Raw genomic sequence first — 27688 nt, 5'->3', positions numbered from 1 at the left:
TAAAATTATGTCATTTGATGGTTGCATAATTCTTTGCCTATATTAAAAAGCAATGATTTGTATATCTTAAATGAGTGAATTTTATAGTATGTTAATTATAGCCCAATAAAGCTGTAAAAATATTCATAGGAGTGATAATCAAATTTAGGATAGTGCAGAATAAGGGAGGTGAAGGAACTGGTACTCATTTGACTTCACTCTCTAATATTTTATTCCTTAGAAGTAAAATATCTGTTAAGATTTTATAAAATTGAGTTGTAAGAATCTTGTATTCTCTTATCCATTTTTTAATATATTTGTAGCATTTTATATAATAGAAGAGACAGCCAGAAATGAAATTAAGTACATTATCCCTCCTCCCTTTCAGCCTGAAACATGGATTTTTTCCTAATAATTGAAGACAATTCAAGAAAATATCCTCTACAACAAAATACGTAACTAGGGCTCCTGCATTGAACATTATTTGCTTTCTTCTGTATCAATTATAATAATATTTTATCTTTAACATCAGAATTTTACTGAAACAGTTTTGTTGGTCATTTTATTATTTAACTTATGAGAAAAAGTATATGTGATTTAGAGTTGCCACGAGTCCTGATTCAAATCAGATGCCTTTTCTTTTGCTAAAAACTTAGCAGAGTAGCCCACCTGCAATCCTTGCTTGCTTCAGGGGAAATGATACCTTCTTGGGACAGCTGCTGTTCATACTTCTCAGTCTAGCCTTGTGAGTAGCTGTTAATTTGCCTATGAACCTTTATCATGGACTCTCTCCTCACAGAATAAAAGATTCTCTTGGCAGACAAAGTGCAGGCCCTAGGCCAGAAAGCCTCATTCCTGAATCAGAGGTGTCTATTGCTTTTCTACTTGTTAATATAACAGAAATGCCTTTCCTGTCATAGGGGAGAGTGGTTGGGAAATTGCCTGTGCTGACAAGCCCTTCTCAGATAGGAGGAGCTCATAGACATAACATAAGCGTATTTTCCTAGAATATTGTTTCGTGCTTTTCCCACTCAGGGCCATGGCCATTACTGGGGAGGGAAAGTGACCTCAGGGTCTTGAGGTTTGTTTGTTGTGGTATTAATAACGTATGGTGGCAGGGATGAATATAGTTATACTAGCATTCAAATACAGTTGGAAATGCAGTTATTCTGTAGCATACAGGTTAGGTAAAGTTTCTTTCTTCTATTTCTAGAGCTTATAAACATAGGAGCGATTGGAATAGTTTAAGCAAAATCAAAGTGAGAAAATGTGCAGTGCCAGAAGCTTGTGTGAGGGAGTGGAAATTTTTGTACAGAAGCCAGGTTTTGACTAGATAATACTTTTCAAATTGTGGTCCCTGCAGCAGCATTACATGGGAACCTGATGTAAAAAGCAAGTTATTGGGTCTTAACTAAAATCCACTGAATCAGAAACCTAAGAGAGTTTTTGAGCCCAGAGATCCGTGTTTTAACAAGCCCCCCAGTGATTTTGTTATGCACTAAACTTTGAGAACCACTGGACTAAATTATGTTGGTTTTTCAACGGCAGGTAAATAACAGGCATTGGAAATGCGTGGAAGTGCATTTGTGAGCACAGTTTTGGAACGATTAAAGCATTTTATTTAGGTAATAGAGCCTTCTGTCTTATTTTTCTAGTAAATGAATTTTAGTTTAGAGAAATATAAAAATGCTACAGTATCTAGCAATCTGATTTAATCCATACATCTCTGAAGGATGTATTGGTTTCTCATTTCTTTTAATCAAATGAGAGAGTTGTTGAATGATTTAATAGAACTTTGGAAATTTCAAACTCAAGTGATTTTTATTTGCTATAAATTATAGGTGCTTTCTTTGTATGCCCTTATATTTCCTAAACTTGCACCTTTTTACAGATTTAATAGGACCTAGATCTACTCTTAAGTCCTGAAGGTGTTATCCAAATAATTTAGAAAATTGCTAAGGGCCTTCCCCAAGTCACTTTACTGTGTAATTTTTCCCAAGTATGTTTTGCATTTTAAATGTTTTCATTTTTCCTCTTAATCTTGTTATATATCAGTAACACATGATGTGTTGGCATCTTCTGGAATAACACATTTGTTCCAAATGAAAAGGACTAGGTTCAGAAAACCTAGTCGGCCAAGAAGTTTACCCGACAGAAACCTATGTTGAATCTAAAATTAGTGTGCTCACATTTTCCATCAAAATGAAAATGGAATGAAGCCAAGAAAACACTGTGAGAAGAAGTTTGTTGGTCTCTGCCCTGCATGAACAGCATTAACAAAATATGTCATTTAGTCTTGTAGATAATAGACGTATTGAAAACAATATTTTACCTGTAAGTCTGAGATGAGACACAAACTCTGATTATGTTACTCCTCCCCTTAAGAGTCATTTTATTACATCTTTAAAATAAGCATATAATGGCTTGAAGAAACCATTTTTTCCTTTGGTTTATCAAACCTTTATTAAATGCTTGGTGTCTTCCAACGGTGTGAAATGCCCTGTAGATTTAAGGAAAATATTCCCAGATGGAGGTCGCGGGGGCAAACAAATACAAAGAATACTTTGGGAACAGGTAGGTGTGCATCTGGCTTAAAGGGAGGTCTCAATCAAGTTGAGAACTAAAGGATGATAATAAGGCATGGCACTGCTGGAGAACATGGCACTGCCAGAGAACTGTACAGGGTTTAGTGTGACTGTAGAGTTAGAGGTGAGGGGTAGTGAGCAGCTAAGTTGAGATTTTAAACAGGGGAATGATGATGAAGGTTTGTGTGGACACAGGCTAGGAACCACATATGTTTTCCTGTGGGTGTGTAGCTCCATGGCTGGCTTTTGAGAAGAAAAGTAACTTCTCTATCAGTTAATGGCAGTTCCATCCTTACAGTTAATTAAGCCAAAACCCTTGGAATTATCCTTAAGTTTTCCTCGTCTCTCACATAATACACATGGCCCATTGGAAAATTAGTCAGTACTGTCTACATGGGCACCTGCATGCACCACTTCCAAATCCTCTTTGATCTACCTGTGACTGCTGTCAGGGCTGCAGCCATCAGTTCCATGAAGACATTGCCCAGCTTTGTGAAGGTGGAACTGAACACTGTCTCATCTCCTGGCCTCCTGTCATGGACCGTCTTTGATGCAGCATATGGGACGCTGGGAGGAGCCATTCTATACTCATGTATAACCTGCAATGAGGGGCAGATAATGGCCCATGAAAGCAGACCTTACTAGTGGGGGATAGGGGCTGAGAGGTAATACTTCTTTGACTCCATGGGTTGGCTATACTTGGACTTGTTTTCTTTAGTGAAGTTGAACTAGATAACTTATCCTTGAATTGCCATTGTTTTCTTTGTTATTTCACAACCCCAGTCACAAACTTCAGCTTCCTGGGATGTCATTCCCAAATAAACTCACTCTATGCAAGCAATTGACTTAGGCTTTACTTTCCTGGGGAACCAAAATTATGAAGTACCTTCAAAATACAGTAGGTCCTCACTTAATGTTGTTGATAGGCTTTTAGAAACTGGCACTTTAAGCAAAACGACATATGATGAAACCAATTTTTTTCATCGATGTTATAATGGAGATATGTTGTCTCATGTCACTATAGTGAAGGTATTTTGAAGCGTAGGTTTTTACCAATAGGAAATGACATTATTTTGCTGAAGGAAATGACATTATTTGAGGACTTGCTACACATTGTTTTGCTTAAAGTTGCAGTTTCTAAGAAGCTATCAACACCGTTAAGTGAGGACTTACTATATATCTTGAATCTGACCACTTCTCATCACCTCCACCACTGCCACCCATGTCCAAACCACAGTCAGTGTTTGCCGTCATTATAACAACAATCTCCTGACTGGCTCTCTGCTTTGGTTTTGCTCCCTATAGTCTATTCTTAGCATAGCAATCAGAGTAGAAGTTTTCAAAAAGGCCCGTGAGGATCTGTTCCCCATTTCGTGTCTGACCTTACCACGTACTACTGTTACTCTTGCTGGAAAAACTGGCACCTGTTACTCTTCAAGAATGCCAGGTGCACTTCTCCTTCAAGGCTCTGGCTCGATACTCCTTCTGTCTAGAACACATTTCCCCCTTTCTTCACAACTCACTCTCTTCATCCTTCCCTTCTCAAAACTGACTTTTAGCCATCCTCTTTAAAATCATGACCACTCCCAATAAATCTACCCTGTTTCCTACTTAATTTCTCTCCAAAGTGCTTAGTATAATTTAGATATCTTCATGTTGTTTTATTTACTGTTTCTTTTTCTCTTGAAATTTCATGCCTTCTGTAAGGGCCTGAAATTGTGTCCGTTTCTTTCTACTGCTATGTCCTTGGGCCTAGAACAGAGCCTGGTACCTGGAAGGTGCTCATTTAATAATTGTTAAGTACATGAATGAACAGATAATTTAGAAACTGTAATTTTGGCCAGGTGCGGTGGCTCATGCCTGTAATCCCAACACTTGGGGAGGCCGAAGTGGGCGGATCACCTGAGGTCGGGAGTTTGTGACCAGCCTGACCAACATGGAGAAACCCTGTCTCTATTAAAAATACAGAATTAGCCGGATGTGGTAGCACATGCCTATAATCCTAGCTACTTGGGAGCCTGAGGCAGGATAATTGCTTGAACCTGGGAAGCGGAGGTTGCCCTGAGCCAAGATCGCGCCATTGCACTGCAGCCTGGGCAACAAGAGAGAAACTGCGAAACTCTGTCACGAAAAAAAAAAAAAAAAAAAATGTGATCTTAGCTGTGGTATAAAGAAGGCTAAAGGAAGGTAGGGATAGAGAGTAGAAATTAGGCTGTGCTGTCAACCAGGTAAGAAATGATGAGGACCTCCTTTTGGCATCTTTTTAATAGCATCAGTGGTGAGAGGAGGCAGGATGACAGAAAAATATAGAAGATTAAAATGATTGAGATGTTGATGGATTAGATATAGTGAATATGAGTGCAGAAGAGATATAAGAAGACTCAGGTTTTTCACTCTGGCAGCCGGATGGATGGCGGTGATGTTCATCAGAGAGAATGCTGAAGGAAGAGCAGATTTCGGAAAGAAAGGGATAGGATGGAAAGGCTTCATGAAAAAGAAGAGTAACTTCAGAGTTTGTTGAGTTTGACATATAAACAAGACTTCTTAGTCAGATGCCTGGTAGTCAGTTAAGTGCATTGGCCTAGGACTCAGGAAAGGATATTGTAGGGTAAACTAGTGCCTAGTGAGGAAGTTTTGCCTTGAGTTAGGCTAGCGGCCTTACAAAAAAAACAAACAAGGAAAACCCACATGTAACTCACTGTGTTCCTGCAGGAGCATAGAAGTTCTTAATCATTGCCACTATTTCTTTTCTAGATTATTTAAAAAATAGAAAAAGAAAACCTTAAGAAATAAAAAAAATTTTTGGTATATTTTGAAAGAAAGATAAAAGCATTTCTCTTAAGACAAAATGCCTGAGTATCTCTAGAGTGCAAGGAATTTACCTTTAGTTTGTCCTGGCTAGCCTCAAACTCTTTATTTTGCTTTCATAGCCATTTCCTTTTATTGAAAACGTGTTGAAGCACTTCTTCTTCCTTTAGTCACCAGAAATGAGTATGTTCTGTACTAAAACACTCAGAATCCATATAATGAAAAATGTCTAAATGTTTCAAGTAAGATTTTTGGTATGTATGTATCTGTTTCATTATATAAAAATTTTAATTGTTGTAATTTTCACGAACACATTTTTCATGTGTTTTGAAAGCTTTGGTTTTTGAAGCTTTGGTTTTTGCCAGTAGCTTTCATACCTCTGGTGATTTTATTATGTTATTTAACAGAGGAGAGTCAAGCCTCTTGAACTGTTCTTCAACTTAGAAATTTATTAAACAATTTGATTTCTCAAGGGGGCAATACTGTTGGAAAAGATTATTATATACAAATTTCTGGGCCAATAGAAGATAGAGATGAGAAATATACTGCCCGAGGAAATTTATAGAAACTAAACTAAAACAAAAATCACTCTTTCTGATCTCTTAGTTGGTGAATATACCTTAGCTGTGGATGAAATCTTTGACTTATTTGAATTGAATCATTGCTGTTTAATCTCATACTGATACTTTGCAGTACACTAAGAAGATGTTAATGGTTTACCAGTCTGAGCTCACATTGGATACTCAGTGGGTCATAGAGTTATGAAGGGCTATGTTGCCAAAATTGCAATCAATAAAGCATAGATTATGAATATATATGTCTGTTTGTGTGTGTGTATATATATATATGAACTCTATATTGCTGACAATGAAATTACAGTTCTTGCTTTCTGGAATTGAAGAAATCATGAAAACCATAATTCAAGGGCCTGAGTTAGTTCAGATTTAGTTAAATAACCGTTTGTATTTGTTTTTTAAAATGCCTGGTTATTTAGTGACACTTTGTTAACTGTTAGTTGGGGTTCTCCAGAGAAACAGAGCCAATAAGGTGATAAAGCGTGTGTGTGTTTGTATGTGTGTGTGTGTGTGTGTATTTGTGTGTGTGTGTGTGTGTGTGTGTGTGTAAAGAGATTTATTATAAAGAATTGGCTCACATGATTCTGGAGGCTAACAAGTCCCAAGATCTGCACTTGGTCAAGCTCGGGAGCCAGGAAATTGGATGGCATGTTTGAGGCAGAAGGCCAGCAGAGTCAAGACTTAGGCAGAGGGGAGGTTTCAGTTCAAGTGCAAAGAAAGGAAAAAAGCCCATGTCTTAGTTTGAAGGCAGTCAGGTAGGACTTTCTTACTTTGAGAAAGGGTCAGCCTTTTTGTTCAATTCAGGCTTTCAACTAACTGATTGAATGAGGCCCACCCACAGTAGGGAGAGCAATCTGCTTTACCCAGTCTATAGATGTCAATGTTAATCTCATCCAAAGACGCCCTCACTTACATAAACACTCAGAATAATGTTTGAGCAAATACCTGGGCACCTTGTGTCCCAGTCAAGTTGATGCACATAATTAACCATCACAATAACCAATTTTAAATTCATTCACATTTATTCAGTCAGGAAGCATCTTAGGCTTAGCTCTATGGATTGAGCAAGAAGGTCAGACATTTTGGTTATTCTAATGAAGTAGAAGATAAATGTCAGGTAACACTTAATAGAGACCAGAATAAAGTTTAATAAAATGAGGAAAACTACAAGTCTTAAGTAGTTGTATTCTTCACTATAGTATTTTTAATGTATATTGAAGCTAACTATATGGAATTAAAATTCAGTTTCTTACTCTGAACTTTAAATTATTAAACAGCCATTAAGAAAACTATATACTTGTGTTTTAGTTTTATCCTTTTTACATTTTGTTTATATCACCATACGCATTCATTTGGAAGGTAGTAGAATAATAATAAAGTAATAAACACAGTGAAGAAGCAAAACAAATCATTAATCATTTGTAATTAAAAATTTTTAAAAATTAAAATGATTTAAGTATTCTGAATTTGGTTCATATTGGAAATTACAGAAGTAGGAGTCTATTAAAGAAGCATACACATTTTCTTGAGTTAATATTCATCTTCTATTTTCTTCAAACTTGACCAATATGATATATCTCTTGCTTTTGGTTGCATGATAGTGACAAGGAAGCTACTTCACAGTTGATAGTCTTTTATGAAGGTATCTTTCTAAAAACCTATCTGTTTATGTTTCTTGGCTGGGGAAACAAAAGTTCTAAGAGATAAGGGAGAAAATCATTGCTACAAATAGCAAATATAGTTTTCCCTCTTTTACAGATTTCTTTTTCAGCAGTGAATTAGAAGTGGTGGGCTTTGGAGAGATTTATTCTTAGTAAGTTAATATTTGACTTGCCAAGCCATTTGGGAACACAGAATTGCCATGATATCTTCTGGGCATCTCCCTGGTTTTGGTGACTAGGAAATATTCAAGGCTGTGACTTAATGAAGAGAAGTTTATCTGTGTGATATTATCCTGACTGCTATGTAGGATTGATGTAAAATGCAATATTTTGGTGGATATTTTCTTTGAAGACACAAATCCAGTGTGAAAACCCTTTTTTATGAAAGGTTTATGGCACTTTCATAGTAGCAGAGCTTGTCTTGTTGATTTAGATCAAAATCATTTCCTCCCAACATCATAACCATTTTACTGTTCAGTGGTGCAGAAGGCATTATAAAGAGTTAGTGAATTGTTTTGGATCCTTCAGAATTAGATGACGGACTGAAAAGAAGAAAATATCACCAACAGAGATGATACTCTGGATAACTTCTTATTAAGGAAAAAAAAATATTTCCATACTGAGAATGTAAGTGTTCTAATGATTTGAGCCTTTCAATAAACATCTAATACAAAACCAGATGTTCATAGTTCCACTTAGTCTTTCTTCATGCCTTCTCCACTTTGAAGTCTTACTGTTTTCTCTCTCAGCTTTTAGGAATGGGAAACAGGACTTCTCTTAATGTCTAATGAATATTTATGAAGTCCTTTGACAATTAAGGGCTCATTAAAATTCACTTTAAAAGAAAGATAAAAACACTTTTAAGACCAAAGCACAGAAACTCACATCTCTCTTTCCTCCTTGTGAATTGTCAAGAGAAACACTCTACAAATGAATTAAGTGTCTCTTAAAAGTGATTCTAGGTAGGAGTTTGAATAATATAGATATATTTTATTATTATATGATGACTTTAATTTTGCATTGACTTTTGGCTTGGTGTTTTTTTGTTTGTTTGTTTTCTGAAGATACTTGGAAATCCTGTTTTCATATGGCATATCGTAATGCTTAGATAAGGCTTTGGAGTCACTTTTTGTATTTAAATCTCAATTTCAGCTCTTTCTTAGCTCTGCGACTTTGAGCAAGTTCTTAGTGCCTCAGTTTCTGTTTTGCAATATGGAAAAGATAATACTACACATTCCACAAGCTCGTTGGAACAAGCAACTGAGTTAATACACGAAAAATACTTAGAATAGTGCCTGGAATGCTGGTTTTCTCTGCCTTCAGAAATCTTTCCTTTCAGTTCACACGCTTTGGCCCTGCTAGAGCCCCTTGGAAAGGCCTTTGTTTTCTCCTTACTGGGGGTGGAGGGGTGCACAGGAATAGTTAATGAATCCTCACTCTTGATGGGTAGCATTTTAGTTTTCTTCATTTTCATTTTTCATCATTGTCTTTTTTCTGAAGACCCCAAGGCCCTATGCTACCACTTCCAGCTACCTTGGACTGCAGCTGTTCTCCTGGTTCTAATATTATGCGAATAATATAAGGATGCCTAAATGTATGTATTCAGTCACTTTCAAAAGCACATTCTTTTATGAATGAAAAATTACTAAAGTAAACAAAGTACTTTGAAGCTAGAGTAGTTATGCTGTTTTTGCTGCTACTCTAGGTAAATCACTGTTATTTAGTAATGGAAATTAAAAAAAAAAACCTGGACCTGAGTTTGGTAATGGAAATTAAAAAATACCTGGACCTGAAATCAGATAGAAAAGGTAGAAAAGTTACACGCCTGTGCATGATTATTTTAAATATCAAATAGAGGTATGTTTTGGGATGAGCAAAGAAGTAAAGCATCCATCTGCATATTTCTTTTTTCATGAGGCTTAACATTTGCAGAAGCAGGCACTGACCTGGAAACCAAAAATTTGTAGTCTTGTTGGTAAATGTGTTCCTCTAAAGAACATCCCACTTATTCTTAAGTCATTTACCATCCTACTTTACACACTGTAGGTCATAAGATTAAATGTGTCTTTCTAAAGTGCTGATAGCTATTATTTAACTCAAACCTTATCTTTAAGACAAGCCTCATAAATTTAATAATAATTAGGCATAGTTTCCACTGGAAATTTTACTGTTTTCACCATCTGTTCTTCTCAGAGTCTGTATAAAAGGTATTGGATCTGTTTCACAGTAACTTAGTAAACATTCACTTCTAATAATTATTTTCTACTGGAAAGTGATTGCTGTACTTAAGATTTTTAGGCATTTAATAGTGAATCTATCGTTAGTCTGTTTTTTAGATGCATGATAGCAGTACTTTATTTTCACATGTTGTATGTAGATGATATATGAATAGTATTAGTAGTATGATACTAATGAAAGATAAGAATATAATCCTGTGTCATTTAATAGCCATTGTGTACTTGAGTGTTTATACCCAATTTTGATTCTTGTTTAACTTGCCTTTATAATTCTTACCCATATAGTCCTCAGTTTGGAGTAGAAAGACTTTATAGAACACAGTCAATTATTTCCATGCTTCCAAGTAGGCACTCAGATACAGTGGTACTATTTGGCCTGCTTTTTGATTTATATTACTGTAAGGTTTCTCTCTCAGCTCAGTAGCTCCATAGCTTTCTTTCCCTTCCATCCAGCCACTCTCACAAGCCTGATGTCTGTTCTTTCTTTTTCTAGTTGGACTGAAGTATCAGACTTGTTAATTTGTCTAGTGCAAAGAGAGAAAGAAGAGAAGACCCAGGTATTGAACTATGAATATCCTGTAACTATAAAACAGGCATGTTTTTTGTGTAAATAGTAAAATGTACAGAAGGCATTTCAAAAATAGTTTCTAAATTGTATTCAGTTAATAGGCTTATCTCTTCCCAAGAGTCCTAGCTTGACTTACAACCCTCATTTCACTGTTTATATAGTAAAATTTTAGGATGAACTGATGCTTTGATTGGAGGGATGAGCTTAATTTGTGCTCTGCAGGAATCCATTCCAACTTTATTAGTATTATACTTGAGATTGGTCTTATGCTATAGTTAGCTTGTCTTTTTTAGTTCATTATAATAACGTATGTATTTGCTAATGTAAAACTACTATGAAAAGTTATAATCTAGTCTTTAAAAATATTTTATACTTAAAAATTTTAATGTCTTCAAAAATTTGCAAGACTAAAAATCAGAGTTGGATGCATATATGAGCCAGTTAGCATCAAACAATGAAGTTCTTTGAAGATTGTAGCTAATAGTAGTATATAAATTGCTCACACTTATATGAGGCAAACTGTTCTAGGTACTAAAAGCATTTTACATATATAAGTATTATTATCATCTTCATTTTACAGATGAGGAAATGAAAATTCATGGAGGTTAAGTAAATTGTCTGAGGTCACACAGCTAATTATCCAAGTAATCAGTGGGGTGACTCATGTAAATAAATTATGCTACTTGCAATAAGAGGGAGGTAGTTGGTAGGCCACAACATGTGTATGCAGCTAAGGTAGAGTAAAATATATAACACAGTAAAGTTCTGTGGAAACATCAAAAAAGAAACACAATCAGAATTATAAGCAAAAACATGGGAATACAAAAGTCATGGTACATCTAATTAGAATAAGGTATGGATAGGGAGCAGACTATGGTAGAAGATGAAACTGGAACGAAAGGTTGAATCAGTTCATGAAGAACATTGAATGCCTTCCTAAGAAACTTAGAACTGTTAGAGATTTTTATTTGCTTTACTTTATTCGCTTTACAAGCATATGCACATGTGTTGTTATCTTTAGAAGGCAGCAGTGCAAACACTAGATGAAAGAAGTGGGAAGGAGATGAGAGTATTACAGTAACATTGGTTAGGGACAGGTATAACAGCAGGAGAAAGGAAGGACTGCAGCCAATAACTTGTATTTTGTGGTAAGGGAACGCAGAAGACGTAGGAAAATCTATCTTTCCTACTGGGAAAAAGAGAAATCAAATGTACATACGCCTGCTGATGGTGATGTAGTATTATTACTATTATGGGGTGATTTGGTAAAGCAGTAATGTGGAGTAGTGAGCATCTTAGCTCCACCTTAAGACCATATAGGCCTCAGTCATTTAGACAAATGGGAATACTTATGTCTATTTTGCCAGGCTCCGTTAAGAGTTATGTGAAAACACATGAAAGCTGTTAGAACAGTTTTCACCTAATGTAGGCGCTCAGTAGTTCTCCTTCTTTCATTGATGGATTATTTCAGGAATCATTATTTACTTGCTTGAGGCATACCAAGCACAAAGCACACAAGCACTTTGCTAATGGTTTGTTGACAAGCCACTTTCTACATATAATTTTTAAATTGTCTTCATAAATTTTAAAGTGAATGTGATGTTTCCTATATATTATCTTCCTATTAAAAGATGGTAAATTAGAATTCAGTAAAGTTTTATAACTGGCTTTACATGATTATATATTATGGAAGAGCTGAGGTAAATGATTTAATGTATGCCAGTTTTAAAACCTAGTTAACACTCTGTGAAGACGTTATAGAATGTATGTGTGTCTGAATCTGTTTAACATACACATATATATTCATGTAAGTATCTTGCAAAATACAAGATGTAATGCAAATATAAAATAGTGTTTAAAATATAGCTAATATCATCTAGCTTTGGGAATAGCTTATAAAGTGAATTGAATATGGCACACACAGCATACCATTTTAAGATACATCTATGTAGTGCTTGGAAAGCCAGGCTGATATCGTGCACAAAGCAGCTGTAAATATGAGTCAGTAACATGGGTATGCTTCACGTAGTATGTACTGTTCTCCAGTTTGGTTCTTTATGCAGTGACAGAGATACGTATCAGTACCAGCAGGAACCATGACTATGGAATTTCCACATTATTGTCTTCTACGTAGTGAAATGATATAACAAAGTAGAAAGTGACTTCAATTAGCTAAAATTTTAAAATATGAATTAGTACCAGTAGGTATTATTACCAGTGATAAATACTTGGAGGTCATCTGTCATACTCTAGGAAGTAGTCTTGTGTGTGCATATTTTTAACTGGTGTATATTTTTTAATTGGTTCTAAATTCTGGTAGTGGCTTTATCTATATGCAATTGCAGTGAAACTTACATTCTTTTTATTGACCAGTTTTAACTCATGGATTTCTGATAAATGAATAGAACTAACATTTATTGGTCATTTACTGTATCTCAGGCACTGGGCTCTGTACTAAGTGCTTTATATCATACTTCATTTAATTTTAACACCAGCCATGTGAGAAGTAAACATTATTACCCCTGTTTACAAGATGAAGAAGTTGAAGTCTAGGGAAACTAATGAATTTGCTCAAAGCCATACAGCTAATTAGTCTAGCCCATGCACTTTCTTCTGTAAGGTGGTGTCAAGGTTACATTGGTACTACATACTGTGTTCAGAACCTTCTCACACCCGTGTTCCCCTGTTTCACTCCTTATTTATCTAAAACATAATTTAAATGAAATGGCTCTGTCAAAAACTGTATTTCTTTCTTTTTTTCCTTACTATTTTTGAGACAGAGTCTTGCTCTCTTACCCAGGCTGGAGTGCAGTGGTGCAGTCACAGCTCACTGCAGCCTCAACCTCTTGGGCTCCAGCGATCTTCCCATTTCAGCCTCCAGGGTAGCTGGGACCACAGGCGCACACCACCACACCTGGCTAATTTTTGTGTTTTTTTTGTAGAGACAGGGATTCACCATATTGCCCAGGCTAGTCTAGAGCCCCTGAACTCAAGTAATCTATCTGCCTTGGCCTCCCAAAGTGCTGGGATTACAGGCCTGAGCCACTGTGCCCAACCAAATTTTTGAAGACATTTAAATTTTAAGTATAAAATATTTTTAAAGACTGTATTTCTTGGGTTTGAAAATTATATGTCAGAAGGAAGGGGAAATGTAAGAAAAACCCAGCTGCATTTTCCCCTTTCATTTTCAATTTCAGAAAGCAGAAATTTTACCAAATGACAATCACAATAGAAAATACACACAACTGAGATAGGACAGAATCATAAATGTATATGAGGTAATGGTGTTTCTTTCTTTTGTCTTATTAGATGATCCATGAGGCCTTCACGATAGGGAAGTTGTTCTACGTACCTCAAGAAAACTTTATCATGTGCCTGCCAGGTGCCTGACATGATTCTAGATGCTGAGGACATAGTAGTTAGCCAAAGGGACATAACTCTTGCTCTCATGCAGTTTATATTGTAATTTGGATATTCTAAATATTTCATGTAGAATGTGAAATAATACCATATTTAAGATATCACATAAGAAAGATACTTTCGGAACTTCTGTAATAATTTCATGTAGGAAAAGAAGGTCTCCTTAGTGTATCTCATCTTTCAGGCCTTTATATGTAATAACATGATTTTTCCTAATTTAGAATTAACAATTTTCTCCAGCAGGTAAGAAAAACTGACTTGTGTTTGGAAATCAAGACTTAAGTTCAAATCAAGACATAAACAAACATAAAGTTAGGGAAAAGTTTGTCTCTCTATATATATAATCAGTTCTTCAGTGTTCAGGTGTGAAATGAAAAAAAAAATGCAGAAGAAACAATTCTGCCTATGATATCCTATAACCCAAAACAGGCAAAAATAGGCAAATCAAGGCAACCCCAAATAGGCAAACAAAAAACAAAAATCAATGAAGACTGATTTGTTCCACATTTGAGAAACTTTTTCTTTTTTAAATTACTTTCTGAGAATGTGAACTTTCTGTATATGCTTATTTACTCCCATATTAATGATTCATTTCTTCTTTTCCCAAGTATTTCCCAATACTTCATAACTGGCTGAATCTAGGAGGTGCTAGGTTAAAAAATTAAGACTCAGGTACTTAATTGTGGCACTTATAAATAAAAGCATTTAAAGTACAGATGAAAAGCTCTGTTTAGATCTCAAGAGTTTCAAAATTACATATTTTCTTAATTCTTTTCCTTTTAAAACAAATCATCTCTTATGCTCACTCTGTTCTCTTCCATCACGGCAAAAATGCCTTAGCTTCTCTTAAAATATTTTATGTATGTGTGTATGATAAAGTCTTGCTCTGTCGCTCAGGATGGAGTGCAGTAGTATGATCTCGGCTCACTGCAACCTCCACTTCGTGGGTTCAAGCGATTCACCTCCCTCAGCCTCCTGAGTAGCTGGGATTACAGGTGCCCACAACCACACCCGGCTAATTTTTGTATTCTTAGAAGAGATGGGGTTTCACCGCGTTGGCCAGGCTGGACTCAAACTCCTGATGTCAAGTGATCCACCAATCTTGGCCTCCTAAAGTGCTGGGATTACAGGCATGAGCCACCACACCTGGCCTAAAATATTTATAAATTTTCTCTCTAATGCTAATGACTGGTTATTGGTCATTTGTTGTGTCAGTTTTCAAAGTATGATTTGCCAACATAGTAATATTAACATGTTTTATTAACATTTGCACGGATAATAGGTAATAATGGATAGAACCTTAGCACAAATCAAAGCAGGAACCAAACTATACTTGTATTCTTCACTCCAGTGTGCTCATAGTAAAAACAACCAACCAACCAAAAAAAACAAAAGGAAGCTTCATTTCAGAATATACTTAATGAAACAATAAAATGATTAATTTTATTAAATTTCAACCTCTCTGTAAATGTCTTTTGAATATTCTGTGTGACAAAATGTAAAGTATATATAATTTTTCAGCAACTGAGAGTCAATCGTTGTTGATATGGTTTGACTATGTCCCCACCCAAATCTCATCTCAAAATGTGCTTCCCATAATCCCCACGTCATGAGAAGGACCTAGTAGGAGGTAATTGAATAATGGGGGCAGTGATGTTCGTGATGTTCTTGTGATAGTGAGTTCTCATGAGATCTGATGATTTTATAAGGGGCTTTTCTGTCTTTTGCTCGTCACTTCTCCTTGCTGCTGCCATGTGAAGAAGGACGTGTTTGCTTCCCTTTCCACCATGATTGTAAGTTTTCTGAGGCCTCCTCAGCCATGCTCAACTGTGAGTCAGTTAAACCTCTTTCCTTTATAAATTACCCAGTCTCGGGTATGTCTTTATTAGCAGCGTGAGAACGGACTACTACAGGTGTCTTGAGATTTACTTCATGAAACAAAATTTTTACTAGAAACAATGACTGACAGAAAAACTATGGTTATTCAGACTTGGGTATTTGCAGACATATTCTCAAAAATGAATGAATTGAGCCTGCCAGTTCAAGGAAAACAGTTGACAATATTTATTGCTAATGATAAAACTCAAACTTTCAAGCAAAAGTTAGGATTTTGTGACGCTTGTATCCACATAACTGATCTGCATAACTGAGTGGACCAAACATTTTTTTCCCAGATGGCCAGTGCCTGTCGTTTCATATTCATGCATAGGTAAAAGATCAGTTTAAAATACAAGATGGACAGTAGGTTTTAATTTATCAGAATATGAAAATTTCATTGATAGAGTTTTAGAGCCTGTATTGTAAGTTTTAAGAAACTCCCTGTTGTTCAGTTATAGTGTATATTAAAGAATAACCACTCATATGAAAAGGCTATTAAAATAGCCTCCTTTCTAACTGCGTATCTGTGTGGGACCAATTATTCTTAATATGTGAATCACAACAACATGTTGTAACAGATTGAGTGCAAAAGCAAACATCTAGTTTCTTCTATTAAATTAGACATTAAAGAGATTTGCAAAAATGTAGGGCAATGCCACCGTTTTCTTGAAAATATGTTTAAATATAATGAATTTATTATTTTTAAAATGAATTACACATTTTTTTAACTATTCAGTTTTTTTTAACATAGTAAATACTGAAAACTGTATCCAGATACATAGAAAATTTGGTATCCTCAGTCATTTTTAACAATGTAAAAGGGTCCCGAGAAGAAAGTATTTGAGAACTGCTGTCTAGAGGAATCACTGCTTTTAAAAGTCGCAGAGTGCAGAACTTTACTTCCTTCCACTTTGTCTGCTGCTCAGTAGTTTGTACTCAGGCAAATAACCTCTTCCAACTCTAGTCCCCTCATCATTTGTAAAATGAGAGGAGTAACACTTACATGGCAGAGTATTTTGAGGACTACATTAAACAAATTTATAAACCTGTAATAGGGGATAGATAAATGATTACATCTCATTTAATCTCCCAAACTCCGTGAAGTGTAAGTATTGTTGCTGTGAAGTGTTTGAGACCAAAGGAAATTAAGAACTTGCTTAAGGTCACAAACTAGTAAATGGCAGTCAGATCTGGAATCCTTGTTTTATTCATGGAATATTCAGTACCCTTTTTTCATGCTATAGATTTGAAAAAAGAGTACCTGTAAGTAAAGTACCTGTAAGTAAAGGATGAAAGTTACATAGAATCACAATATATTTGAAGTACAAGAGAGGTTAGAGAATTTGTCTTCCTACAACCTCATTTTATTGATAAGGCAACTCAGGGCACGCAGGTACAACAGTGTGACCTCTAACTTGCTTTGAAGCTGGCAGTATTTTTAACATAATCATCTCATTCCTGTTAAGCATTCTTCTTTTTTATTTTTTGCTTGACCACACCAAAAGAATTCAGACCTCTTTGGCAAGAACTGTCCTTATCTGTTCCACAAAGATGCCAATGATAACAAAAAGCAGATTATAAAGAAACTGAAAGATTATGGTGAATATAATCATGGTAAATAACTATAATCTTCTATGGCTATAGGCTGATTTTTGTTGTAGAAGCGAAAAGAAAAATTTACAATGTTTTTCAAACCTTAGAATCTCAAGAGTTAGAAGTTTAACTGAAGTGATGGAAAAAGGGAGTGTGTGTGTTAGAGGGGAAAGGGAGAGACTTACTACTGTAATAAAAAAGTGAAAGGAACTGGAAATATTTGGAACAGGAAAGTGCTTATGATATTCAGGGTCAGATAACTCATCTCCTCAGAGCAGCCTAATAAGATTTCAGGATAACACACTATTTTTTGGTGGTTCTTGATATTATACTATGCATGCAGATGCTTCACCTTCAACCCAAAGATACCTTATGGAGGATGGAATTAAGGGTTTGGTTCACCACTCTATAACCACTCCATAAAGCATATCTCTTTTTTGTGTGTTTCTTCGTAATTTCTTCCCATTTTACTATTACTAAGTAAAATTAAAAACATAATCACTTGAGTTAATGGTGCAGTATTAAACTATATTTTTATGTAATTAAATATATTTTGTATATAATAAGCTCAAAGGAAATGCAGATTATTTTCAGATTAGTCTGTGATTAATTTTGGAAATTCACAACTATTCACTTTTGGCTGTATGTCCTGACATTTTCTCCTTTCTCTAATATACTAAAGTCTTGTTTCAGTCCTTTCAAATCCCTTTCTAAGTAAAGTCACTAATATAAACTCATAAATAATTTTATATGTATGTAATATTCCCTAAATATGTAAAATTAGATATGTAAATATGTAAAATCTCCCTGAAATTAGATTAAATCAGTGACATTTATACATATATTCATATCTAATTTATAAGATATATATATCTTTATATACAGATATAATTTATATATAATAAAAAATACTTATATTTTATATAAGTTCAGTACTCTACATGATCTATACATATCTTTATAAATATATATTTACACATATGTGTGTCTACATATATACATATGTGTAGGTGTGTGTGTGTATATGTGTATATGTGTATATATACATATTTTTTTTCATGTAAATGATTTTCTATGTTTGTGGTCAGAGTAGGTTCAGATTTATTTTTATCCCTCTGTAATCTTAGGCAATGGGAGGTTAGATGTCCTTTTCCCAAATTTTGTTTTAGGTAAGGGTAAAGTTCGAAGTGGTCAGAGGAAAGCAATCCCCATGTGGAGCATTACTACATTACAATGTTGACTCAGGGACACTTACCTTGCACTAAATTCCTAATCTAGGCAGGTATGTTTGTCTGAGTCTTTTCCATAATCTGGTTCATTCACTCAGTATTACCTTAACAAATGTATCGTAAGAACCTGTGTTTACTACCTGAGTCTTACTTGGTGAATCATCACTGTGCTGGTTTTCTAACCAAGACATTGGGGAGATTTCTGAGTCAGTAGCATAGCTAGAGCTAGAAATCATGATTCCTACACCTGCTTGGAGTCTAGTTATCCTGTTACACGTGTGAGTTGGCCTATTGAAAGAGCTGGTGCCTGGTTTCATGTTTTGTATGTAAGTTTTTACATTTTGACATGAAGGCCTAAGCACAGGCATCTCAGGTTTTCCTCTCAGAATTCTCATCACCTTTCTTCCCCATACACTCATTTTGTCTTTGTTGTAAAACCCTTCTTTAGCCAGGCTGGTCTAGGTTGGGAAAACGACTCTTTGATCATAACCGAAGAAGGAATGTATCAAAGCAAACCATCCTCTGTGAGAGGGACTGTGGCCATGGCTGTACACCTGGGTGTGTGAGAAGAAATGGGATCCAGCAGACCAATGGCAGGTCGCTCCCCTGAGACAGCAAGCAAGGATGAAAGACAGTTTGCAAACAGGAGTTGCTTGTGAAGTCGAGAGAGGCAAACAGGAACATTTCACACCTGCTGTTTCCTGTCCTCTCAGTGTGTGCAGGAGGGAAGAAAGGAGACATCTGGGTCTCAAAGAATGTCAAAGTTTTTGAGAAATCAAGAAGGAAGCAGAAAAGGATCTCAGATAAAAAAGACATTCTGCACATACACTCAAGTACAGAGACACTTGCACCATTCCCTGCCCCTCAACTTGTTTTCCCCATGCATTGTGGAATGTTAGTAATGAAGGCCTCTGGGTTTGCTGCTTGTGAGGAGGAAAGTAATGCTGGGAAACTTGATATGTGTAAATAGAAAATATATAAGCAAGTTATCAGCCAGTCTTGATGTTGCAGCGGAAGCTGAGAGTGCCGTGGTATATCCTGTTTTGTGCATTAGCTTTTTCTGGGGCATGAGCATTCACGCATTTTATGAAGAACTTAGAAAAAGGGAAAAATGTTTTGAAGTTTTATATTTTTGATCATTAGCTGGAAGGTTTGTCCAGTAGTAAGTTACTTGTGAGATTTATAAAATATTAGGAACGTTTGGCAAGAAGAGACAGGTTTTATGGGAATAATTTGTTTCCTGTTGACCCTCACTGTGGACATATTTGTGTGTACCTGTGTGTGTGTAAAAAGGAGGGTTTATAGAAATACAAAATCTTTTGAATGAATATGAACATGATTGACAATGAATTTTAAAGGTATAAACTGATACGATTCTGAATCATTGATAAACATTCATAAAGCTATGACTATTAGGTCATTTTACTGGTGGAAAGATTTTTCTAATCTTGATTGGAGTCATTTGATGGTAAGAATCCTTTCTTGCCACTATTTTTTGAAAATTAAGAACATGTCATGTTTGTTGCTGTTTGTGTCTAATAGAGGTTTTAAATGATAACTATAGTTTTTAGCTTGAACACTGGTAATTTCAGATATGAAAGTACTATTGCCATCTTTCTGTGCCAGGCTTGTTACACAGCAGTCAAAATATGTGATGGTTTTCTTAAGACCAGTAGCCATTAATGCGAACCAGTATTCTTAAGCATTTGTTACTGATAACCTCACATTTAATTGTTTGTGGTTTGTCATAGTTTTCATGACATGACAAAAACTTACATGTGTTGATATTGAATATTTTATTGTTGTTCAACCTGTTGTCAGTGAAATAGAAAGGAGAAGGTGCTATTGGAGAAAACATTAAAGGTTTACTAAGAAGTGGCAGTGAGTTTGATGTTAGTAGAGGTCATGCCTTTGAACAGTACTGCTAAGGAATAGATCTAATGAGATTTGGGATGTTTTAAAAAGTTAGTCAGCATTAGTGTAATATTCCTTCAGGGAGCATTTGTAATGCCCACAAGAATGTGTCCGTAGAGAGATCAGATTCCAGGCTAGCCTTTATTTGCTTTCAGTAGTTGACATAACACACACCTGTGTGTTCTCTTCGCTAACCTCAAAATTGTTTTGAAAAGCTTCTGACATTTGGAAGCGTGAAAGAGAGAAGATTTTGATTTGTTTTCTGGCAAGTAGGAAAAATAAATTCTAAATGTTGTGTTTTACCCATATATGGCCCTTGCAGTAAAGGCCTTGGTGTGTCTCATATCCTTTTTTTTTTGTAACAGAATCTCCCTCTGTTGCCCAGGCTGGAGTGGCACAATTTTGGCTCACTGCAGCCTCTGCCTCCAGGCTCAAGTGATTCTCCTGCCTCAACCTCTCTAGTAGCTGGGATTACAGATGTGTGCCACCACACCTGGGTAATTTTTGTATTTTTAGTAGAGACAGAGTTTAGCCATGTTGGCCAGGCTGGTCATGAACTTTGTCTCATGTCCTTCTAATCAATTGTGGAATAAAGCCTCTATGGTTCCATGATAGATTATATTTAATTACATAGTGTTTTCCTTGAAGCATTTTAACATGCTAGAGATAGATGTGTGTGTGTGTGTGTGTGTACGTGTGTGTGTGTTTGCAGTTAGATGTAAAATAGCACTTGTGTTTTCTTCTTGAAGGGAGTCATTTAGAAATTATCTCTCGGCCGGGGGGTGCAGTGGCTCACACCCGTAATCCCTGAACTTTGGGAGGCCAAGGCAGGTGAATTGCTTGAGTCCAGGAGTTCAAGACCAGCCTGGGCAACATGGCGAAATGCTATCTCTACGAAAAATAGAAAACTTAGCCAGGTTTGGTAGTGCATGCCTGTAGTCCCAGCTACTTAGGGAAACTGAGGTGGGAGGATCACATAAGCACGGGAGATTGAGGCTGTAGTTAGCTGTGATTGTGTCACTGCACTCTAACCTGGGCGACAGAGCGAGACTCTGTCTCAAATAAATAAATAAATAAATAAATAAAAAGAAATGATCTCTCCTGATAGTTTGTGTGTAGGAAAAGAAGTGATAAAACTCACCTAATTGAACTTCACCTTTTACATAGTGATAGATAAAGCTTTCCTTGATAGCATACATTGGCTCAGTGCCAGTAGTACCATAAATGCTGTTTCTTAAGAGAATGTCAAGTTTCAGTAAATTTACTTTGAACTTCAAAGCAGTGTGCAATAACTTTGATAATCAAGCTGATCTTATAAAATGATATAAAAGATGTTATGTTTATAATTATAAAAATGTTGAATTTTCTGTTTTAACATCCCTGATGTCCCACATTGATTTTTATTGCATTCACAGATTTTTCTTTTCAAAAATAAGCTTCACATGGTTTGACATCAGCAGCTTATTTCTTGCAATCTGTTTAATTGAGACTTTTCTGCTGTTTATCCTAAAATGCAGATAAATGGCTTTCAGCACACTGTTTATAGTGTAATAGCTCCTGAAGTGAGTCAGCATTATCAGCTGGAGTCTCCATGTCATAACTAATGGTCTCTCTGCTTATACTTTCCTGCTAGTGAGGAGCCACTGAACTCCACAGAGGCAGGAGCCTTGCATAGTTGGGGGTGGGTAGATTGTTTTGATGGTGCCTATTGGACAAGGCTTTTTTCCTCCTTTATTGGTGTGAAATGAGAAGAGAAATATGTCATTTTCATGATTTTAGCATGCATGCTCAAAAGTGCCGTGTTCTAAGGCTGGGGCAAAGAACTTTTAGGATGTAGTGATCCTAGAGGGATTTGTTTTATTCCAGATTATCTGCTATTTTGTAATAGCACAATTTTAATACTTTTCTGTTGAGGCTGTTTGACTCGCTGCTAGAGAATGGCAGCTACTAGGAAGTATTTGTATTACTACCAAATAGTTATTATGGGCTTAATAATAAAAGTGAGTATTGTTTGTTTCCCAAGAAAGAAAGAAACTAAAAAACTTCAATTGTTAACTAATTGTTTATCATAAATCAGGCCTATTCATTTTGAAAGGTCATTATGCTTTTTCTTTAGAGAAAAAAAAAAACAACAACAAACAACTATGAGACCCCTAGGGAAGATCAACAGACTTGACCATGAGAGTTAAAACTGACAAGTTTTGCCAACCTTTAATTATTTGCTGGGTTTTTACATAGAAGATAGAGGATTCTGTAGGTAAATACAGGGAATAGTTTTCATAACTGAAGTACCAATGAATACATTTTGGTAAAATATTTTGTTTGCTCTCCTTTGTTCTTTTAGAATGTGGAAAATTTTGACTGAAGTGGCCATTAAGATAGCCATGATCCTTCGCCCCCATATTAGTATTATGATTGTTTGGCGTCACTTTGGTCATTTAAATACAATGTATTTATTTTTTAATTCGCTCTGATACTGAAATTTAAGATAATATATTCAATTTCTTAAAAATATTTCAAAGTGGAAAAACATAACACACACAAATACATCTACCTAATGTTGGTGTGGCTTAAAATACAGAAATATCTGAAGATAGGGTTTGTGAATGGTAATTGTTTCTCACATAGTATCCCAGATACAGGCTTTTTGTTGTTCTTTTTTTGGTGGTGATTTGTTTATTGTGAGAGCCCATATTGACAGTTATTTAAAAAAGGAGAAAGGAAACATTTTGACCTTAGAGTAGAATTTATGGGTGAGAACATTACTGGCACAAATGAGAAGATGTGAATTCGATAAAAGAATATAAAGAAAGAAAATTTAAAGGTAAAATTAACAAGGCTTTTAAAGACTGGGACCACTGAGGTGTACTGGGTGTTATACAATTTAAAAAATAAGAATATAAAAGTGCTTTAGGAGAATGTTTTGAAAACTGAAGCCATTTGTTTATCCAAAGAGGGACAGCTTGAGCAGCATCAGGCCAGAATGTTCCTCTGTGTGCCATGCCCAGATTGAAGATAACACAATTATTATAATAACATAGTTTCAATTCAAATCTCTCCTCAGTGTTTCTGCCCAGAATTCAACAAGATTGTCCTTTGGCAGTCTTATTCCTGCAAATCAAAGCAAAGTAGATGGTGGTTCAGTATTTCAGCCTATTAAGTATAATTTCAAGAAAAAAGATTTATCATAAATTATCAAAACTCTATGAACTCTAGTCTTACACATATCCAGGTTGCAGTTCAACTGTCTTATTTTACTTGGATATAGACTAATGGAAGAGTTAGGGGAATGCTAGTAAAACATCTTACAGCACACTTCCTGAATACCATTCTTCTTTCAGTCGGCCTCAGGGTGTTACTTGGAAATTGATATGCAGTATTCTAACACAAGTGTTTGAATACAAGGGAAAACTATAAGATTTGTCAAATTCTGTTGAGAGAAATGTTCTTATGTACAGAGGAATTTTTTTTGACCCTATTTATTTTAATACATATCCTATGCATATTTTTTTCTAACAAAATTTTTAATATACTTTTTGACTAGTAGGGAATTAGCATATAAACAGCAATAACAAAAATAACTTAAAATGTTTAACATGTTCTTTAATATATATATTTAAATTATAGTTACATTTTGTAAAAATTATATTTACATTTTGAATTGATGTGCTTTCTTCGTTTCAGCTCTTTTTGTAAAGGAACTTTTTTGGTTTGTTTTTGACCATCTGCTGTTAGGCAAGGGTGTCTGTTTTTTGGATAAGATTTTAGGTTATTTGTTTAAAGTGGCACAGATACTAGCTTCGAGGACACATGATTTCATGTTTATCTATAGTATAAAAGGAAATAGAGTGAAACTTTTGGTGTGAGTGAATAATCAGCAGGCCTTTTATGACAAAAGAACAACAACAAAATTGACAACTTTTATGCCACACTCTCCAAATAGATTTTGAGGTTCATGAACATAGTGGCCATTTCTTCTTCAACTCTTTGAGCCCAAAGTGCTTACAGCACTTTGAAATATTTGTGTATGGTAAATATTTCTTAATATTTGTGTATGATAAATATTTCTTAAATCAATTTGGACTTGTTAGCAGCTTTAAGGTGGCTCTAATAAATATTTCATTCTGTTTTAACCATATATGATGAATAGGATAGCTGTGTCTCAACTATAAATTTTATATCAAAATTTTTAATGTATCAAGTCAAATGATATGATAGATTTAATAAAAAGATAGAAATAATGGCATTCATTTGGTCTTCAGTTTTCCAAACATTTTGAAATTTTCCAAATTTTAAAAGGAATTTAACATTTAGTAAAGGTAAATCTCCTTAATGACAGATTTCTAAATGTTTGTGTAGTTGATTGATTTATGAAATTGAGATTCTCTTAAGATAAACTTAAGACATTGCATATTGAAATAACATTCTGATTGTCAAAAGATATTATAAAAATAGATTTCTAGATATTTAAATGATGAATTCTAGATATTTTTCTGCCTTGCATAGACTCAGAGGTAGCTTTTAACCATCTGGAAATGTTACATAACACACTGTGGTCAGTGACCTTTTTTTCATTCTTTTTCCTTTTTCTTTTCTTTCTTTCTACTTTTTTTTTGTTTGTTTGTTTTTGACTCCTAGGTTTCTTTTCTTTTTTACCTTTCCACTGTCATATGCCATGGGTCCTGAACATAGCTCATTGCTTGACCGGAATAATCTCTCTTGCCAGCTTATAATCAAAGGGAGCACTGAGAAAAACAGCTGAGCTGTATTAGGCAACCACAGTCTGGGCTGCATTTCTTAACTGCTGAATAACACATCACAGGTGCAGGATTAGTGCTGCCTACGGTGCTGGGCTTTTTAGTGGAAACCCCTAGCAATTCTGTGCCTCCTCCTCATGTCTCTCATCCCAGGGAGCCTGGCAACGATATATCAAGCGTACAGAAATCAAAAGTGAGTAGTGGGAGAAGCTTTATATCTCACGGAGACTGTTTTTCTTTTCCCTCCAAAAAATGTAAGCAAGATGAGTAAAGCCAATTCTGGCACAATAAAAGATGTTAGAACTTAGCCTTTCTTGGCATAGATGGTGAAATAGACTAATTCAAGGGGATCAAAAATTTTGTCTAAAAAAATTACATGGCAAGAAAATATAATTTAACCGAACTCTTCTGGTAGTGTATAATTTAGGTTACTTTTAAATTAATGATGTTCTTTATTAACTTTTGTGTTATGTGTGTTGGAGTGAGTGTGTGTTTGCCCCTACACATTTTCAACACTGTCCAGGTTAAAATCAAGTGTTGTGGTTGTATAAAGGTCTTGTGGTTTAATTTTTTATAGTTTTTGATGTTGTGAATTCTTTTACTATTAATGTATCAACTATACAATTCTAAATTCATAGATTATAAAGGTCTAGGTTTTTCTTGCAAATATGAGTTTTAAAAAATGCAAAATGATTCTTTAAAGTATAAATGTAATGATTTAGATGTTAGATCAAATGAATGTTTCAAAAGTATAGTTACTAAGATATTTATTTTTGACCAAGAAGGATATAAATTGTTTTAGCATGATAAAGTATACATTTGGAGAAGTGAGGCAAGTATGTTTTAGTAATTCGTATCATTTTTGGTATCTATCTTAGAAAATTTTTCTGTGTTGCACAATAGATAAGTGTAAAAGCACATGGATGGCACTGCAGATTTTAAACAGTTTTCTTTGGTTTCCAGTTTGTTCTCTTAAAACTATGATGGCTTTCTCATGTTTACATTGCATTCTTATTCATTTTATTGCTGGTGATCATTATTCCATATTGTTTCACCAGAGTTAGACCTTTAAACTCATTGATGGTGATAATAGTCGATAATAATGTTTAGCTTAAAATATATATCCTATATTTTATACCTCAAGTATTTAAACATTTGAACTAGCGATATATTTGAATATTTTTGTCAGTAATAACTAAGGTTACCTTTAACAGTTATCCTATTAGAGGATACAGTAAAGATTAGAAGCAGACAGGTTCTAAATGCTTTCCAGGTTTTTTCTTTGGGGAAAAAGAATAGCACAAACACGGTGATTTGGTTTCTGGTTTGTCTGGCTTCATTGTCACTTCCCTTCTTTACATATATGAATCTATAAAATAGTTTTATACACTAGGCTGTCTTGGGAGTGCTTTTCAAAGCTGCAGAGTAAGTTTTGGTGTGGAGGCAAGTTTAACATCTACTTTGATTAGCTTCAGAACTCGGTGAAGCAGAGCATTCATAGAAACTCTGCTGAATAAAACCATAGCTTCTGGCTTGGAAATCTGCCAAGTTCTGGTTGACTCTTTGACATTATTGTCAAAGAGACCACGGTTCAGTTTCTTTTGTAACAATGTGGACCTGAATTGACACACTAAATATTTTAAAATACAAAGGCATTTTTTATTTTTAATCATTCTATCAGCTGAGATTATGCTATTTTATGACAATGGCTTCAGTTTGATGTTGCATATTTTTCAAATCATGGTTACTTGCTTGTCAAGTTAATTTTGTTCTTACGTTGTTGCTTTTATTAAAAATACTTACAAACAACTTGTGTTTTAGAGATTTTTCAAGGGTTTTTAATTTATATAAACAATTTGATTGAGTTTCTCTATATTCAGAAGCAGAGTAAAACTAAGGGAAAGGCTAGCTATTGTTTTAAATTTAAAGAGCATAATTGTGATGTCCAAAGAATTTTTGTTACTACCATAGTTACTGTTCTTGCTGAGGTTTATACTTCTATATCAATTACCTGGAAAACAAATGAATATAAATGTTTGTGTTGTCTGTTGACTTGTATGTCATATTTACTCTTCTCATGATTTTTTTATGTCATAGTCTGGTATCATATAAAATAAAATGTTTGAGTGATTGAAGCTTTTACTTTTTATTCAGATGTTTTTAGGTCTCTTGGCAGGGTTTTACTGATGTGAAAATATTGAAAACATGATTATCAATCATAACCTGAGTGGATGTGGTGATGTCGATGTGTCAGTATGGTGAAAAGAGAAACAATTGCCAGTGAATAGAAACACCCACAAATATTTTATGAAGCCCTGGTTTCTAGAAAGAGCCAGCACTTCTCTCATATTTAAAATTAGTGTTTCTCTTAACCTACTCAGTGTTGACCATGAGTGGCTGAAATGAAAAACTGGCAATATCCCTGGTTCTGGTGGTTATGGTTTCTCTAAAAGATACTGGTTGATTACTGCCACACAAAGTAAT

The 27688-nt window shown here is 35.0% G+C and overlaps 1 protein-coding gene across 12 annotated transcripts in view; it reads left to right on the top strand.

Moving 5' to 3' along the window:
- LOC105464217 (bone morphogenetic protein receptor type 1B) overlaps nucleotides 1-27688 on the top strand; it is a 393013-nt gene that overhangs the window by 306086 nt on the left and 59239 nt on the right. For 2 of the 12 annotated variants that reach the window (XM_071093297.1, XM_071093295.1), the window contains exon 4: nucleotides 10339-10402. The exons of 9 other annotated variants lie outside the window; for them this stretch is intronic. The gene's annotated coding sequence lies outside the window, so the exon portion shown is untranslated. Of the gene's footprint in view, nucleotides 1-10338; nucleotides 10403-24942; nucleotides 25398-27688 lie in introns of those variants that run through there. One more of the 12 variants, XM_011711881.3, reaches the window with a different exon arrangement.

This window comes from Macaca nemestrina, chromosome 3, assembly GCF_043159975.1.
Source record: "Macaca nemestrina isolate mMacNem1 chromosome 3, mMacNem.hap1, whole genome shotgun sequence".
Classification (NCBI taxonomy): Eukaryota; Metazoa; Chordata; class Mammalia; order Primates; family Cercopithecidae; genus Macaca; species Macaca nemestrina.
This window is presented reverse-complemented; position numbering and strand designations above follow the sequence as displayed.